At 26.8% G+C, this 17,720-nt stretch overlaps 1 protein-coding gene across 1 annotated transcript in view; it reads right to left on the bottom strand.

Annotated features, from left to right (window-relative positions):
• Window positions 1–17,720, bottom strand: part of Tomosyn (syntaxin-binding protein tomosyn) — a 769,959-nt gene that overhangs the window by 11,178 nt on the left and 741,061 nt on the right. The gene's annotated exons all lie outside the window — the stretch shown is intronic.

The raw sequence follows: 17,720 nt of genomic DNA, 5'->3' as shown, positions 1-17,720 counted from the left end.
TAAAAAAAAAACTATTGATAAATAAAAATCACACGTTTAGAATTTTCTCTCATTAAAGAAAAAAATGAAATAATCAGTTTATTCATATTCTTGAAAACAATGTAGCTAAGTAACATTACTGCATAGCTAAGTAAAGAAATGAATAAAAATTCTTTATGCACTTCTTTGTTATTCACTTAATTAATAAATTTGATTTCAGTACAGTTACATTTATAGTCTATACTTACGAATTTACAACACTGACTTAAAAAAAAATTATTAAATTAACTACATCTATGTATATATATACACACACACACACACACTAGTAATCTATACATATAAAAAAATTTGTTTCAACTTAATGAGTAGATTAAAAACAACTACAAAAGACTTAAAGATGAAAATTATAAAACTTGACTGAAGTCTGAGCTAGGTTTTTCTATAAATTAAGTTTCTTCGTAAGACTGCCGCTTACAGTTCTGAGTGCTATTTATTTATTTACTTATTAAATAACTATAGACCTGTACTTGATTACAGTTACCCTAAAGTTTTTTATATGATTAGAATTGAACTTTGTAATAGTGATAAAATTGCAAGGTTGAACGGATTTGAACCCAGAACCTTCCTGATGAAAGATGGGGACATTTATCATTACATTAGGTTGATGGAGAGTTCCAAATGGCATGGCAACACATAGCGGTATTCTCTGAAGAAATCTCATTTAGAGAGAAAGCTAATTCAGATACTGTAAGGCTTTTATAACTTTTACCTAAAAGTAAAGTGTATTGTTCTATAATACCATTCAATATTTTAAAATACTAATATTAATAGATATTAATAATAGTAATAAAAGAACTCAACTACTAAGGCTAAGGAGCCTGTAAATTTTCTTATTGAATCTAATAGAGTGATGTGAAGTAGTATACAAATGGATTGTTCTCTATATAACCGTAATTTATGTTATAACCAATAATAATTATTCTGACTGAATATGATAAAACTCATTTTAAATTTGTATTATTTTTATATATTTTTTCCATCAATTCAGTGTATACGTGGTAGTTGGTTCAAAGGTCATTTAATGGCTTTATATTGAAGCAAAACATGTTATACAATATAGATTTTATGTGCAAACTGAGTGGAATAGATAAAAACTTGTAACATATAACTAAAAATAACACAAAGCTATTAAGTAATAAAATATAATAATCAAACATGACATGTGACAGGTGGCATTAGTTTTTAGATAGAATATTAGAAGATGAAATTTGACCAAGTAATCTGACATTAGTCACAATTAGTTATTAAATCTTTCTTAATATCCTGTGGAAATACTCTTTTAGTATTCTGTCACATATGTTCTATTGCCATTATTATCTATTAGTTTCCTTTTACATTATAATTGTATGAAAACTCTTCATAAAAGGCTACCTAGAAATGAAATGAAAAAGTTATCAATCTGGTTGTCTTAAATAGTTATCGGAGAATAGAAGCATGAAGCCGTAAAGGTAAACACAGCTGGTTTAAATAATTAAGTACAGGGAAATATTTTATCACACTGCTATAAAAATACTGTCATTAAAAAATAATGTAATTGCAAAGAAAATAAATGTAGAAGTCCTACATTGATAAACAATAGCAATAATATTTCCTGCCGATCAGAATTTTATGGAAATATTTTCCCATAATATTCATAAACAAATAATTTAAAATAGAAACTGCAAATATATATACATTTAAAAGTATACATTGAAATAAATTACATATTTAACTAAATTTTGTCTATTGTAAATTTGTAGAAAACTATTACTGAGAAAAAAATTGTGTTAATCTCTTTTTATATAAATAGAGAAGAACTTAACTGATCAGCTGCCTCTAAATAAACTTCCTTTTGAATGACAATGTTCTTAATCCATATACTGTATTTAACTAATTAAAATATATTTGCAGTTAAAACTTAAACTAACAACTTACACTACAAAATAAATTTGTACTTAATTTAAATAATAACCCTAAAAAGACATCTAAAGTAAGAAGAGACAGATCCTTTAGTATTTTAAAAATATGATAACATTCACATGAGACGATTATTTAAAATTAAAAAAAAAAAATAGATAAATATATAGGCTAACTCACCATAAAAAAACAACCTGAAAAATATATAAATATGGCTATATACAATATTTACAATATTGTGATGTGTATAAAAAGATAACATACAAGGGCCATTGTGTATAATGTATGTATATGTATATATGTAATATTTATTAGTATCATAACGTGTAATAGTAATAATAATTAATTAAACAACAATTTTCCCCTTCTCTCATCTGACACTGTAGCAACAATATAATACTTTTAATAGTATATAACTACACGGTCTTAAAAAAGTATAACATATTTACATGTATTTTAGACTTATAAACATAAATAAACTGGTATTTGAAGAGATAAGAGAGAAAAGACTAGAAATAGAAAAAGAAGGGTAAAAGAACACTGAGTAAAGATTACAGGTTATATAAGAATATTTAATGTTTACAAAATACATTTAGACAATCATTAAAAAAAAGAAAATAATAAAATAAATTAAAAAATCTTTAATTAGTACACATTAATCTGGAGATGAAAATAGTGATTATAAACAATAAATCTTTTTTAAATAATTTTTAATATTATCATAAATCCTTAATTTTTACTATTTAAATCTTTAATGTCTAAAAATTAAATTCCGACTAAACAAATGATACACAGTCACTAGTATAAAAAAAATCACACGGGAAATCAGTCAAGATTAAAATTTAACAAATCACATAGCCTTAAAAACACTTTTTAGGTTATGTTTGTGTGTGCTAAAACATTACTAATAAATGGAGAAAACGCGTAAGGGTAACTAACAACATTTATTTTAACTATTTAAAAAAAATTTTTTTCTTCAACATAACCATATGAATGAATTTGTTTCATTGATTAAATGTTATTAAAATTTCAAACAGTTTCAAGTAAAACTATTAACGGTATATAAGACTGAACTGTACTGTTTTTAGAAATAAAAAGAATTATCTCTTAATATAAAATAATTGCCAGAAGACTTTTTAATTTTTTTATTACATACAGCAGCAGAGCAATTGGGAGAGGGTATTCTACAAACTATTAATTTTTAAGGATAAGTTGAAAAATTTCAGTGCCTATGGCCTGCCGTGAAAAAGTTACATGTTTAATGTTTCATAACACATGATTATGTTAAATGTTTTTGCCAACTGTAACTAAATAACATTCATGAATTTAGCATAATAACAACAAAAACTTTTACAATGAAAAGCTTCAAAATCCTGAACATTTTTAGTTGTTTCTTGAGTTGTGGTTTTTTAACACAGCTCAAACCCCAATATTTTCCTTTTTTATCCCTGAAACACAAATATAATCTTAGATAAATTGTTTGAACAAATGAATCATTTATGCATTGACACAGCCACGCAGCGCACCATGTGGTCTGCTCTGTGCCAATAGCAGCTAAAATAAAACAAAGAAATCCGTACACTATCCTTTTTTATGGGAAAATATTTTTAAGCATTAGAGCACTTTCAGTTTTTGCGGTCATTTTAAGTAACTGGTATTTGTGTTAAAAAAATTACAAAATAAAATTTATTCCCTGAGACTGAAATGGGTTATGTTAATATAAAAATAGATTTTTTTTGTAATTAACAGAAATGGAATTTAAGTACTTAAATATCAACAATACAAAGCTGACTCTTAGATTAAAAGTGAACTAAGTAGCAAAAATAAAATCACCAGTCATGTCTCACATAAAAACTTATCTAATGAGAACAGTTGTTTAAAAAAGTTAAAGAAGTATGTGAAGTCATAGCTAAAGTGATTTAAAGAGTGGGATTTTTTAAAATAGCTCATTTTGATATGCTTTGCTTCTAAATTAATTTAAAAATAATGAAAAAGTTCTAAGATATAAAAAAGAAGACATATGAAAACAATAAAATATTAGTATATTATTAATCTTAAATTCTAAAACAAGTTTTTTTTTATTTCACTGTTGTTTTATACTATTATCTTTAAAAAAGGAAGTTAGTTTCTGAATAACAGGATTATTGATATGTGCTACCATTTAACAGAAAAATAATAATAGTTAATTATGATGTTAAAGAAAATTCACATATATCTATTTCCACACTAATGTCACTTTACTCATACAAAGCTGGGACATTTGACATAAAAAGGAAAAGAAGTTATTAATGATGACTGAAACAAAGATGAAAAACTTGATGGATTCGACTAACCTTGTTTTCACAGCAGCTGCTGTTATGATTTACTACAATTACTAATAATAATATGCATATAGGGAATAAAAACATTATATAAACTCATTTGATAAATACAGAGAAGTTTTCATGTTTTTTATAACTTTTGATCTGTAAAATTATTTCAGTTGAAAACGTGGGATTATGTTTATAAATACGATCTATAAATTAGTTTGGGGTTTAGATTGGTAAATATAAATTATAAATTAGTTTGATATGAGTAACTAAGAAATTAGTAGAATTTAGGTGAATGATTTATGAAATCTTAATTACAACTTTTTATTACGTCTTTTAAACTAATTACTTATCTTTCATTAGAAGTTGTGGAAAGACAGTAAGTAAACTAACATTGTCTCAGTTGTTGAATAGACCGATTTTCCTCTCTTACTTTGCCAATGATGCTGAGGAGGCGTCATTGACATGAACATGTCTGAAGACTGTTTCTTATTTGTGGGGAGGAGGAGGTTGCATGAAGGGCTTAATTAGTATCTGTGGAAGCTTAAGCAATGCCCTACCATGAGGCTTAACTCATGCTTCTTAATGCTTTAACAATATAAATTTAAAATCTAATTAGTTATACTTGTAAATGGTTGAAATGATTGTAACATATGATGAACTAACTGGCTGGTTATCTAGGTAAATTCTGCTGTGCAACAAAATATAATAACATTAATTAAGATATGTTCAAATGTGTGAATATTCACCTTGTTTTACAAAATAAAAACATTAAGTAAATGAATTTTGGAAAAAAATATGAAGTAATGATGAATAAAAAGAAAGTTATACTCAGAAGGGAACACTTGTCATTTTTATATGCGTTTGTTAGGGAAAACATTTTAAATTATCTGTAGAAAAAGGAAAAAATTCTGTTGATACTTGTATTTTTAAGGAATTGTTATTCCAGAGAAAATTCCAAACTTCAATTAAAGCTTTTATTATTTTTACCAAGTTTCTTACCGACTTAACTATCTGTTATTATTTGCTATCTGCTATAATTATTAATCATTAAAAAATCTTCTGACAATTATTTTTATTTGAATATCAATTTTTTTATAAAATTACTTTTATTCAATATCACCTTGAAATGCAGTACAGTTATTATCCAATTCTATCAAATAAATTTAAATTCATTATTTTTATTTTATTGTATGATATTAAAAAAATAATTCTGAATGGTTTTCTAGAAAATCCTATTTAACATAGCATTATTTTTCAAATATCAAGTAAAAAAAGGTGGTTATTCATAAATTATGCAAATAAATTATTCATAAATTTTTACTTTTTTTCTGAGTATATTACTACATTGAAAATACAAGAATATTTTAAGTTTTATAAAACTATTTGGTAGTTTTATCATTATTAAATTGAATAAGATAATAAATTTGAAATTTATGTACATACTTTAATTTTCTGTAACCCAATCCTAATAACACGTAATTATTTTGAGAATACCTGAAATAAACAGCCTGAATGTGATTATTACTCATGCAAAGAAGGTGATTAACAGAAAACAAAACTCAACGAAGAAATAATAAAGCATCTACGATCAAAAACTAAATATAAATTAGTGTGCAACAATTTTAATAAGTGGATTTACATACAATCATTGAGAGAGGGGGAGAGAGAATAAAAAGAGATTGAGAGAGAGAGAGAGAGAAGGAGAGAAAAAGTGTAAAAATGAAAGGAAAATGTGTTTAGGCCTTTTTGAAACCTCTGTCAGGAACAAATATAATTTATAATTTGCATAAATCAAACATGTTGAATTCTGTGAAGTTACTACATGCAGTAGGGTCATTTAATAAGTGTGTTGTACATAATTTACGTACAATCAATCAAATCAATCCATCAGTCAACCAATCATTCTATTCAAAGTAAATTGTACAGAGTGAGAGAAAGGAGTGCTGTTTTTTTACACTCTTTGTTATTTGGTGCATAATTAATGCAGTATAGTATGATTTGCAATGTGATTTATAAATAATATATATTAAAACGTTTTAACTATTCTAATCTAATCTAAATCTAATTTAAGCTAATGTAAGTTAAAACAATGATAACCAACACAATGCAGCACAAAATCAACAGTAACAAAAAATAATACTACTGTTATCGTTTTACCACAAGTGATTATGCTACATTTATTAATCAACCGCTAAAACTTCTTTTATAAATTTTAATGAAAAATAATAGCTAACAAAACTAACTGAGGTCTAAAGTTCAAGTCATTATGGTAGAATTCTGGTTCCCTTTGTTTCTTTATTATATAATTACCTAATCTGAGCAGTGAATTTCAGTGAATTGTGCAGGAAAATGTACATTTAAGATTTCTTGATATGCTACCTTGGCTGTGTTTTGAAAAATATACAGTTTAAAAATATTTTTTTGATATTTGGTCTAAAATCTTACCTTGTTTGAAACATAACAGATAATTTTTTAAGAGAATCATACACTTCTTAGTAATCAGTCTTGTGTAGTTTTTTGGCTTAACCCCACCATTCAAACATTGTTTAAAAAAACTCTTAATAGAAAATGCTTCATGATTAATCAGAAAAACCAAGTTTTTTAGAATAATAACTACAGTAGCCTGCATAACTATTATACAGTATTTTAGTTCCCTGCTGGTAGAAGAAACATTGTTTCTTGATAAAAGGAACATATTAATTTGTTGCTTTGCACTGTCAGTTTCAGTTTTGTTTTTTTTTTTGTATGTAAATCACCTAGGGTTCAGAAGACACTAATTCTATAAGATTAAGAATGTTTACTCTGCACAGTTAGTTCTTAGATGAACAGCGTGAACTTGTTGGTATGGTTGAAATATTCTTGCATTTTGGTGGGTTTGGTACATCAATATGTAACACTATGCTTGACTTAGTGAAAAGGCAATGAGAAATCACTTCACTCTTCACTTTCCTTAGTAAATATTGATTGGAATGTTAAGAATAGCTATGTTATTTTAAGAATAGCTATGCCAATTTTAGAGTGAAGGCAGTTGCCTACAATTTTTTGGATACGGGACCTTACATGAAAATATACAGTGTATATTTTCATATTTCAATATTATATATTGTAATTTTTTTTAATTGACAATTCTGGTTATGAATTTTTCTTAACTCAGACTTACCATGAAGAGAAACCAATCTTACTATTACTATTTTCAGTTTCCTTTAAGATTGGACCAAAGATCAGCCTTAAAAATTGAAATGCCTGAAGTACTCTTCTTTCAATATGAATATTAAACAGTTGTTATTATGTCATGAGCACATGGCATTGTGTGCAACAAACTAGCCATTAGAAGTTGGATGGAAATATTAAAGGAAAATAAGTTTACGTTCCTTCCATAAAGAACCTACAAGAAGAAAATTTGTCCCAATAAGGAAGTACATGAATAAAAGTGAAAAAGAAGGTAAGAACTAATAACTAAACCTTTGCCGTGTTATGTTAAAGAAGTTTTGAGTCATGAAATAGTTATCCTTAGAGAAATCAAGTATAAATATTGGAAATATTTTAATAGAATTAGTAAGTTCATCAATGGAAAAATAAAAAAAATTAAAAAAGAAAGACCAAGTTGAACTTATTAAATTAATTAAAATCAGGTACATAATTAAAAATATATATATACATTATAATCAAAATGTATTATATGTAATTTAAAAATATGGGGCAGATGTTCTAATCTTCAAGGTTATGTCAAATGAAGAAAAAATTGAAAAATTCTGTTAGTTCCAAGATGAATATTTTTAATATTAAAGAATTCATTAGTAATTTTTTTTTTTTTTAAATCTACATTAGATTTGGTTTTTGCGAAGTTTGGTTGGGATCTGTTAGATATTTTATGTATTAAGTTAGATTAGCAAAATAACAAAGATATAAAAAGAGAATTGAGGGCATTTTGCTTGAAGAAAATTAATTAGAAAGAGAAAACAAACATTTAAAAACAATGCAGTTCAATTGACTTCAAACTGAGTAAATCTGAAAAAAAATTAAATTCATGAATTATAGATGCTAATTGATTTGGATCATAATTTGATATGGATCTGCTGGCTAATATTTTGGAACTGTTTTAAGTACAATAAAAAAAGTTAGAATCTGTAACAGAATGCAGTTGATATAAAGAAGGCAAAATATATGATAGTGAGCAAAAATACAGTCCATGTTAATGTCTTTTAGTATGGAGATGTATTAATTGAATATCAAGATTCTCATGTTGGAATGCTACTTGAATAATGACTCGAATCATTCTTGAGAAATAAGGAGCAAAAATAAAATAATATCTGAAACGCTTCTCTTAGGGCAAGGAGATATATACCACATATTAAAAGTTGTGACTGATGTTAGAACACTGGACCTCAACAGAAATATCATTGAAATGGATAAAGATCTTTGAGATGTCAATTTACAAAAGAGTACATAAGATTAGTTGGGGAGGTAGATTTTAAAATGAAGAAGTTGTTAAAAAATACCATCTTCTATGTTATATATTCAAAGGAAAATTAAAAAGATAACAGGGTTCTGGAAAGTGGTTAATATATATATATATATATTTTTTTTAAGTTTTACGGACAAATAAACATATCTTGGTTGAAGAATGTAGAACAAGTTTCCCTGTGAATGAAGTTCTTAGTTAAAACAACAGTAGATGGAATTGACTAGACAATAATATTTATTATAAAAAGTGATAAAACAAGATGAATAAGTAAAATCATAAAAGCTAATTTTTATGTGTAAATAAATTTTAATCAATTACACAATACTGATAAATACTATTAAAAATGTTATTAACAAATCATAATTACCAGACTGACATACAAGGAATAAAAATTCAAAATTTTTACTGAGAAAGAATAACTTTTGCAGTAGGTCTAATGCCAGCTACTAAACACTGTGTTTTAAGATTATAAAAATGTTATTTTAGCGGTTGATAATAAATAATTCAAAAGCATTATTATAGATATACAGTACAATAGCAACACATTGGCCAAAAAGATAATTACATTACACTGATTTTCTATGCATATAAAACAAAACACAAAAAATAATCATGCAATACTTATTTACTAAGATAACATAACACACTTTTTTTTATTAAACACCAAACTAGTATGAAGTTAAAAAAACCATGAATGAACGAATGGATGTATGAATGAATGGATGAGAGAATATAAAACAATCTTGTAAAAAAATTTATGATAACCAAATATTATAAGATAAAATAATAAAAAAAATAGAAAAGAAACAAATTGTTATAAAAAAAAAAACTATTAAAAACTGTACAAAAAATACTGTAAATAATAATTTAAAAAAAGTATAGAAATAAAGACACAAATTAACAGTGTTCAGTACATGTCAATTTAGATACACAGTCATACTGAGAACAATATTTCTACACATAATAAGACTTAAGAAATAATTAAAATAAGAAAAAAAATGTTGCATAAATAACTACAGAATTGAAATATATAATTTCTAGTAAAAAGATCTATGATAAAAAATATATTCTTTAAGTTTCAACTTGATAAGAGTTTTCATATATTAGCACTTCACACTACTGAAATGAATTTTCAAATTTTAAATAATACATTATATTAATAGTTTTTGATAAAAAAATGTAAAAAAATAAACAAAGAAGTTGTAATAATAGAGAAGAAATATTATAATAGACTGATTTAAAAAAACTGATAAAATACATGCAAAAACACTTACATCTTTTAACTATTATAAGTAAAAAATATTCAAATTATAGGAAAATTTTCAAGAATTTATGAAAATAAATGCTGTATTTTTTTAAAAGTAAACTATAGAATTAATTAAGTATTATAAAAAAAAAAATAGATTAGAAAAAAGTGGATTATTTTATGAAAACATAACTATAACTAAATCATAATAATGTATAGTGGATAAAATACAGCAATTAAAAAAAGTATATTTTAGGAGAGCAGATAAAATGTTTAAAATTTAATTTAAACTAAGACATTCTCCAAGGTTCATAAAAGTTTTAAATGCCATACATCCCTAAAAAATATAAGCTATTGAAATAAAAATTCAATATAAAAAAATTCTGTACCAGTAAAAATAAATTCTGTTGTTAAAACAAAAATCAATAGTTGAATTAACATTTTTAGGATTAAAATAATAGCTTAAACATTTGAATGAGTGAGTAGCATTATTACATTTTTGTGGCATTTTTAAAGTAACATTAATACTTTAAAAAAAAAAAAAAACAATAAAAAATCATAATATGGTTGCAAAATACTAACAGAAACTTACAATAATGAATAAGCTATACTGATTAATTTACATTTGAGGCATTTCTTTTTGTGTTATTTAAGCAAATACTTTGTACATTATTTGCTCAGCTATAGTTCAAACAACTATCGACAATAAAATGAACAGCTTCTTATACTAATTGTTTTTAGTATGCTTTATTTTTGATTACTACAACAAATTGCAAAAAATAAGTAGCCAATAATCATACAATTTGTTATCAGGGTCACAATCAAGTCCCAACTATTACAAGTACAAGCAGATTTAATGATTATTATTAAACCAAGACCTATGAATTCTGCAGTGGAAAATGAATACTACTGGATAAAAAGGGGTTTTATTTCAAATGAGCGTAATTCATGTAAAAAAAATTCACAATTTTGAATGCACATCTTTACTATACAACTTGTACTTACAATTAGCTTGTAGAAATATTTTGACTGTAGATGGCTGAAAAAGGTATGATACTTTTAACAGAATCTTGTTTTAACATTAACGTAATTATGCAGCTGACTGAATAGCTGTGAGACTTCAATAAGAACTGGTTATGAGAGAGTGTTTTGTAGTGAGGAAAGTTTTGGTAAATAGGGATTAACTAATTTAAGTAGTTTTTGGTAGTATGAAAATTATGAGGTTTTTATAGAGAACCAGTAACAGTAATAAGAGTTTTGATTGATAAGCCTATTGAATAAGTGACATATTTTAAATAAAAATCTAGGTTTTAAAGTCTCTTTGAATTCGATATAATGAGTGTAAAATTCAAAAGATCCAGAATATATAAATAGTAATTGCAATTCTCTATGTAATGAACTGAGATAACAGAAACAATACTGAAACTTTAAATTTTGGTACGCCTTTGATTTTGTTTGGAATGAGTTATTGATTGTTAAAGTGAAAACTACAGAGAAGTAAAATTCCTTTTAGCTTTTATGGGATATAAGACCACAACTAATAATTTTTTTCTCAGAATGAGCATTTGCCCATTACAAATGGATGGCAACAGTATGTTTATATAATGGAAGAGGGCAGCTTAGTTAGGCAAATGATTATTTAGATGTTAGAAGGGTGAAGAAACATTGAAAAAAACTTTGAAAAGATTAATGTAAATCTGCATTGATGTTGGTACAAGTGTTTATAGCCAACTCATAGTTTAAATAACAAGAGGAATAGAAAAGATTGTCTACATGAGAATATGATAATGAAGTTATTTCATTCACTTGAAGTTGTGTTAAGTTGAATTCACAATATATGTAGTACAATAAAAAAAGCAGTTAATTATGATTATATAATATTTACATACTAAATAATACTCATTAAAGCAGCAAAACCAATTTTGCTACGTTGCTACTACATAATGCTCAAAATTATTTGAATACTTTAAAGCAACATTTTGATAAGTGCTTTTAATAGCAAAAATAAAGAATTGGAAAATAATCTTCAGTTGACAAAATACTACATCTGGGTAGTTAGTATTGATAATAATTTTTTTAGACGATTGATTCACGCATGTGAAAACCTCTGTGTGTGAATATGGAATGGAAATTTTGTTGTGTAATGAAAAGTGCCATAGCAGATGGCTGGACTAAGTTAGCACTACTGTGACACAGAGGTCAATAAATTTATAGGAAAAAATCTTTAAATTAATATTTTTTAATTTAGTATCAGTACATTTTTCATGCGTAATAGTCCAGTATTCTAATTTAAGTTCCACTAGCTAACACATAAAATGTTATTTTTTATAAAAAAAGACAAAAGGTAAAGAAAAAATTTATCAGCATTTTTCCACTAAATGAAACAGTTATGATTACAGAAAAAATATTAATTATGGATAACAAAAGATATACTGTGTATTTCTATTTAAAATACTTCAGCACATTATTACAACTGTATCTGCTGATTATAAAATATGATATTTTATAACTGGGTTTTGAAGCTGAAATCTGGATTAAGTGAACGTAAATAAATAATTACTTCTGCTCTTTGTTGCATGAGTTATCACTTTATTAACCACACATCAAACCATTTTTGTTACCATAGATCAGAATGTTTTTTTTTTTTAATGATGGGTTTTGCCCACAAAACTTTAAAAGGAAAATCTGACATTAAAAAATATTAAGAGAATGAGAAATGTGGAAGTTTGTTAATCTATTTTCAGTTACCCATGAGTTTAATTAAGTTACACATTCGCATAAGCAGGTAACTAAAGTTTAATTTACTGAATCAGGTTCTAAAATGTACAATTCCTTGGATGATTAAACAAATAACTGATATTTAGAAGTGATGATATATGTTTTGTAAAACACAGCTAAACTTCAGTTAAAGATGTAATTTGATCACATCCACTGTTACAGGAGTATATTGTGTGTTGAGGTTTTATCAATGATACTGCCTCAGAACTGGAAAGCCTAAGGATGAGCCAGATAAACTGCTGATTGATTTACATTATATTCTCAAAATCTCTAGATAACTACTGCAGCTTTCTTAATTCAGGTGCTGTAAGCAGCTGCATCGACTATAATATTTATTACATGTAAGCGCATGCATTTTGTTATATCCAAGGATCACAAGGCCAGCATATGTTTTAATCAGTTAAAACCCAATAAACAGAATAACAATAGGGAACAGAATTGGGAAACTATAAGAATTATGACATAATTGGTTCGCTTAGGGTTGGAACTACTGACCTCCCACAGAGAATGGTTTGTACCAACCATTTGTACCACTCCAATTCACAAAATTAATCATCAGTCAGTAGTGGTAATAATTAATATAATTGTATATACAGTGACAGAAAGCTCAATTATTGCTTAAAGCCTTATATTAAAGCAATAAAATCTCAAATTTAAAAGCAACTATGTTACAACAAAAGTACATATATTTTATTAAATTACCAGTAACATTTTTTCTTTTTTACAACACAATCAATTGTTTAAATAATGGGAGAAATTTATAATATAATTTTATGAACTTCAAGAAAACTCTGGAAATAAACTATATAATTTCACTAAGATCCTATTACTAATCATGTGACTTTGGCAGCAAAATTTATGGCTTGACATCTTTTGAAATTGATTTTAATAACTATTAATATTTTCTCTTAAAATTACTAAAACATACCACGTTTAGCATTATTGACAATTATTTCCACAAATTAAATTCTTATTTGCTCTTTCTTCTTCTTCCCATATTGGGTATTAATCCCGTTACGACAATCACAAATCAATCAATATCTCGAAACTGATCTCACCAACATTTCCCAAGTCAATCCACAGTTCTTCTGTGGGCTATATAATAGAATAGTTTAGGTAATCTTTCACTCTGCATTCTATCGACATTGTCTGCCAATTCTCTCTTAGTGCTTTAATCCTTCCATTTAATTCAAATATATTCAACTCATCTCTTATGTTACTATTTCTTTTACTGTTATTTAAACGATATACAGCAACACTCCTTAAAAACCGTATTTCTACTGCCTGGAAACAGTTTTCCATCTGTTTGGTAATGCAATATGTTCCTGAGCAATATGTAAATGCTAGAATAAAAGCTTTATAAAATTTTAAAAGTGTATCTTTATTTACTTTATTTTTCAAAGTTCTTTTTATGACATTATGGTAATTGAATTTTTCTATTTTGCTGCCCATGTCAGACTCTCCACACAGAAATCATGTATCCCAAATATTATGCATCACAAACTTGGTTTATTATATCCTTACCAGACAATTTTTGATCTCACAATATCCCTACTGTTGAAATTCTTAACTGGGTCTTATTTACTACAACTGTCATATTACATTATTTTGCAATTTGACCAAATTCAACTACTGCCCTCTGATTGTTTTCACAATCTGCAACTGTTACCAGGTCATCTGCAAAGAGCACTGAGAAAACAAAGCTCTCTGAATTTAGATATACGTATAATTCTTGAGTTTGCTTACCCAAAGCCAAAGGAGATTGTCAATATGCATATAAGAAAAAAAAAGAAGTGGTGTTAAGCTACATTCTTGTTGAACATTCCAACCCTGTAAGGGAAGACATCGGCTTGTGATGCTTCTGTTCACCACACCACCCCTCCTGTTCCTAGCCCTGATGGATCCTTGTCGAACACCTAAATTTACTCTTAATTTACTATTCTTATTTCCAGTCATGGCTATTTTGTACTTTTGTACATTTCCTGCACGATCCATATAAGCTGTCTTGGTATTCCTCTTTTCTCCAATATTTCCCATAACTTTAACCTGTTTACTTTACCAAAGACTTTCATCAAATCTACAAACAGTACATATGTTTTACAATTGTACTATTTGTTTTAATGCAAAGACACTGCTGGTACAAGACTTTCCTTTTCTAAAGTCAGATTGCTTTTCTCTCAAAGTTCTTTCAATTAATACCTTTAATCTTTGAGTAACTATTCCTGAGAATATTTTGTAACCTGTATTTAGAAGGCTGATAATTAAACATAGATAATTCTTGCACTGACTTCTGTTTCCTGTTTTAAAAATAGGCATGGTAACTGCTAATTTCCATTCATCTGGTATCTTCAGTTTAATCCAGCATAAATTAAGAAATCTCAAGAATCTGTGTTTAAAATTCTCAGAAGAGTACTTTATTAATTTTATCACTGCCGTCACTTCCTGAAGCCTTCCTATTCTTGACTCTCTTTAGTTCATTCTCTAACTCTGAAATTTCCAACTTGTCAATTTCCTCTAATTAGTCAGCATTTTGATCATCCAAATTTTCTTCATTAGAATCCTCCATTAACCAAAGCTGTTGGAAATAAGTCAAAAATTCTTTGTGTCCCACAACTGAAATTTGGGCATGATCCTTTTCCTCAATTCTTAAGCACTTCATAATTTTATAAGCAATATTTTGATACTCGTGGACATTGTTTTCAATTCTACTTATGGATGAATCCCACTTCATACTTTGCTGTTCTTTACAAATTTGTTTAGTGATTTTCCTCTGATGTATATATATTTTTTATCTTCCTCTTTCTTAGTTGTTAACCACTTTAAATATGATTCTTTTTTCTTCTGTACTACCTCTCTGATCTCTTTACTTCCAGAATTTATCTTTTTCCTCTGGGACTTTCTTCTATGTCCAAGGGCTCCATAAGCTCCTTTCTTTATTATTCTAGTTAAATTTTCCCATTCATCACCAATATTATCACTTAACTGGTATTCTTCATTAACAATATCCATCCTGTGCCTACAGAGATTCAGTATTGAACTGTCATTGAGAGAAGATGCATCTTATATTGATATTCCTCATTTAGATAAAATTTGTTCTTTACTCATCGAGCCTTAATATTAACTATTGCCACTAACAAAAAATGATCTGAGTCGACATTCGCTCTCCTAAATACTCTGGTATTGTTAAATAATAATGTGGCTCTTACTACAGAGTTAAATTTAAAAAAAAAATTCTTTCCAAAACTTTCCACCTCTGTGGAGTTTTCAAATCACACAAGGGCATTTTATAACTAAAACTTTATGTGATTCTATTTTTACAGAACTAAGTTCACTAATAGAATTTTATTTTTCAAATAGGTAAGTTGTACAATAATAAATAAAAATTATTACAAATTATTAAAAATACTTTAAAATTGCATGGAAATAGTTCTGATAGAAGAACTTTCTGACCTAATTATCTAGCCAATCTTCACTGCAGTTACTTGTGTTTTAAAATGGTTAGGAAATCCTTTTAGTATCTATTTTGAATAATATGTTATACCTATTTTATGTTTTTTCATTTAATACACTGCTTTTTTTAAATTTAATGTGACAATTCTCTTAATGACAATTCTTTTAATGTGATAATTCTCATATTGCTTACGGATGTTGGGATTTTTTAGTTTTTATTTATTTTTCATTATGTGTAAAATTTGTAAGTTGTGATTAATACCTTTATGTGTCCTATTTCTATTAGGTAAATTTGAAAATTGATTCTGCTTTGTGTATACTGCTTGAAAACATTACAATAGTTCGGTAAAACTTTACAGAACACACATATACCAACATTTTTCAGAACATGCAAATTTTACATAACATACAAAAAAATAAGTTTTTAATGTACCTGAACAGTAAGAAATTTACAGAAAAATAAATTTGAAAAAAGACAAAACACAGCAATGAATAAATACATCATATTGAAGACTGTACTAAAATAACTTTGCTTAACCTTTTTAAGTAAGGTGCCATTAACAGCACTGCCACTAGTAACTCCCCTGATATTGAATAATTAACTCTAAAATATCATCTTCAAGAATTATTTCCATGTAATTTGAAAGTGAGTTATTTATAATTGATTTAAAAGTATTATGTTTTATCATGCTTTTTAACAAATAGTAAACAAATTATTTAACAAATAATTAATCAAAAGAACTTAAAAGATAAACTGATTCAGTAGTACAAGTTAAATTAAAAAATTAAGTTAAGGGAAAGTTAAGATATCTTTTTTATAAAAAAAAAATATATTTTCCTATTTCTCCTATTTTCATAAAAAAAAACAAACAAAAAAAACATATTTAATATATACTATATTTTTGACAAATTAAATATTTTTTCCCATACTTTTTAACAGAAGTGTCACTTTGATGATTTAGCTTCACAAGAGATCTGTAAGATTGCAGTAGAAGCAAATTGATTACTATTCCCTTTCAAAGTTTATGCTTTTTATGAGAGTGAATCAAATTTAAACAATAATTTTGCTATTCTATACAGCAAGCAGTTCTGAACTGGATGGAGGAATGGGAGTATTAATGTTTGGTGTGTTAGAGAGAGGGAACCAGCTTGGTCAGCTCCTCCACTCTGTTCTGTCATCAGCACAGCCATAAGCGAGCAAGAGATTCTGTTGTCTGTTGCACAACGTATAATCATAAAGTTTTTAAATAATGAAGATGTTAAAAATATGGAAATTTTAATTTGGGGAAGCTACACTTTCCTGAACATAGTGTATACGTGGGCCAGGCAATTAAAGGGCAAGTGAGAGAGTGTAAAAAACAAAATTCACGATCAACATCCAAGGTCAAGTCTCACAGCTGACAACATCTGTGTTGTTCAAAAGCTTGTCAAAGGTGATTGCCGGTTACTGTTGAAGAAATCGTGTCAAAAGTGGGTATCAGCCATGGGAATGTTCAATCCTTTATCACTGATCATCTTGGCTTTAGAAAAA

Source organism: Lycorma delicatula, chromosome 7, assembly GCF_047948215.1.
Source record: "Lycorma delicatula isolate Av1 chromosome 7, ASM4794821v1, whole genome shotgun sequence".
Lineage (NCBI taxonomy): Eukaryota > Metazoa > Arthropoda > Insecta > Hemiptera > Fulgoridae > Lycorma > Lycorma delicatula.
The sequence above is the reverse complement of the archived record's forward strand: the minus strand, read 5'-3'. Positions and strand labels throughout refer to the sequence as shown.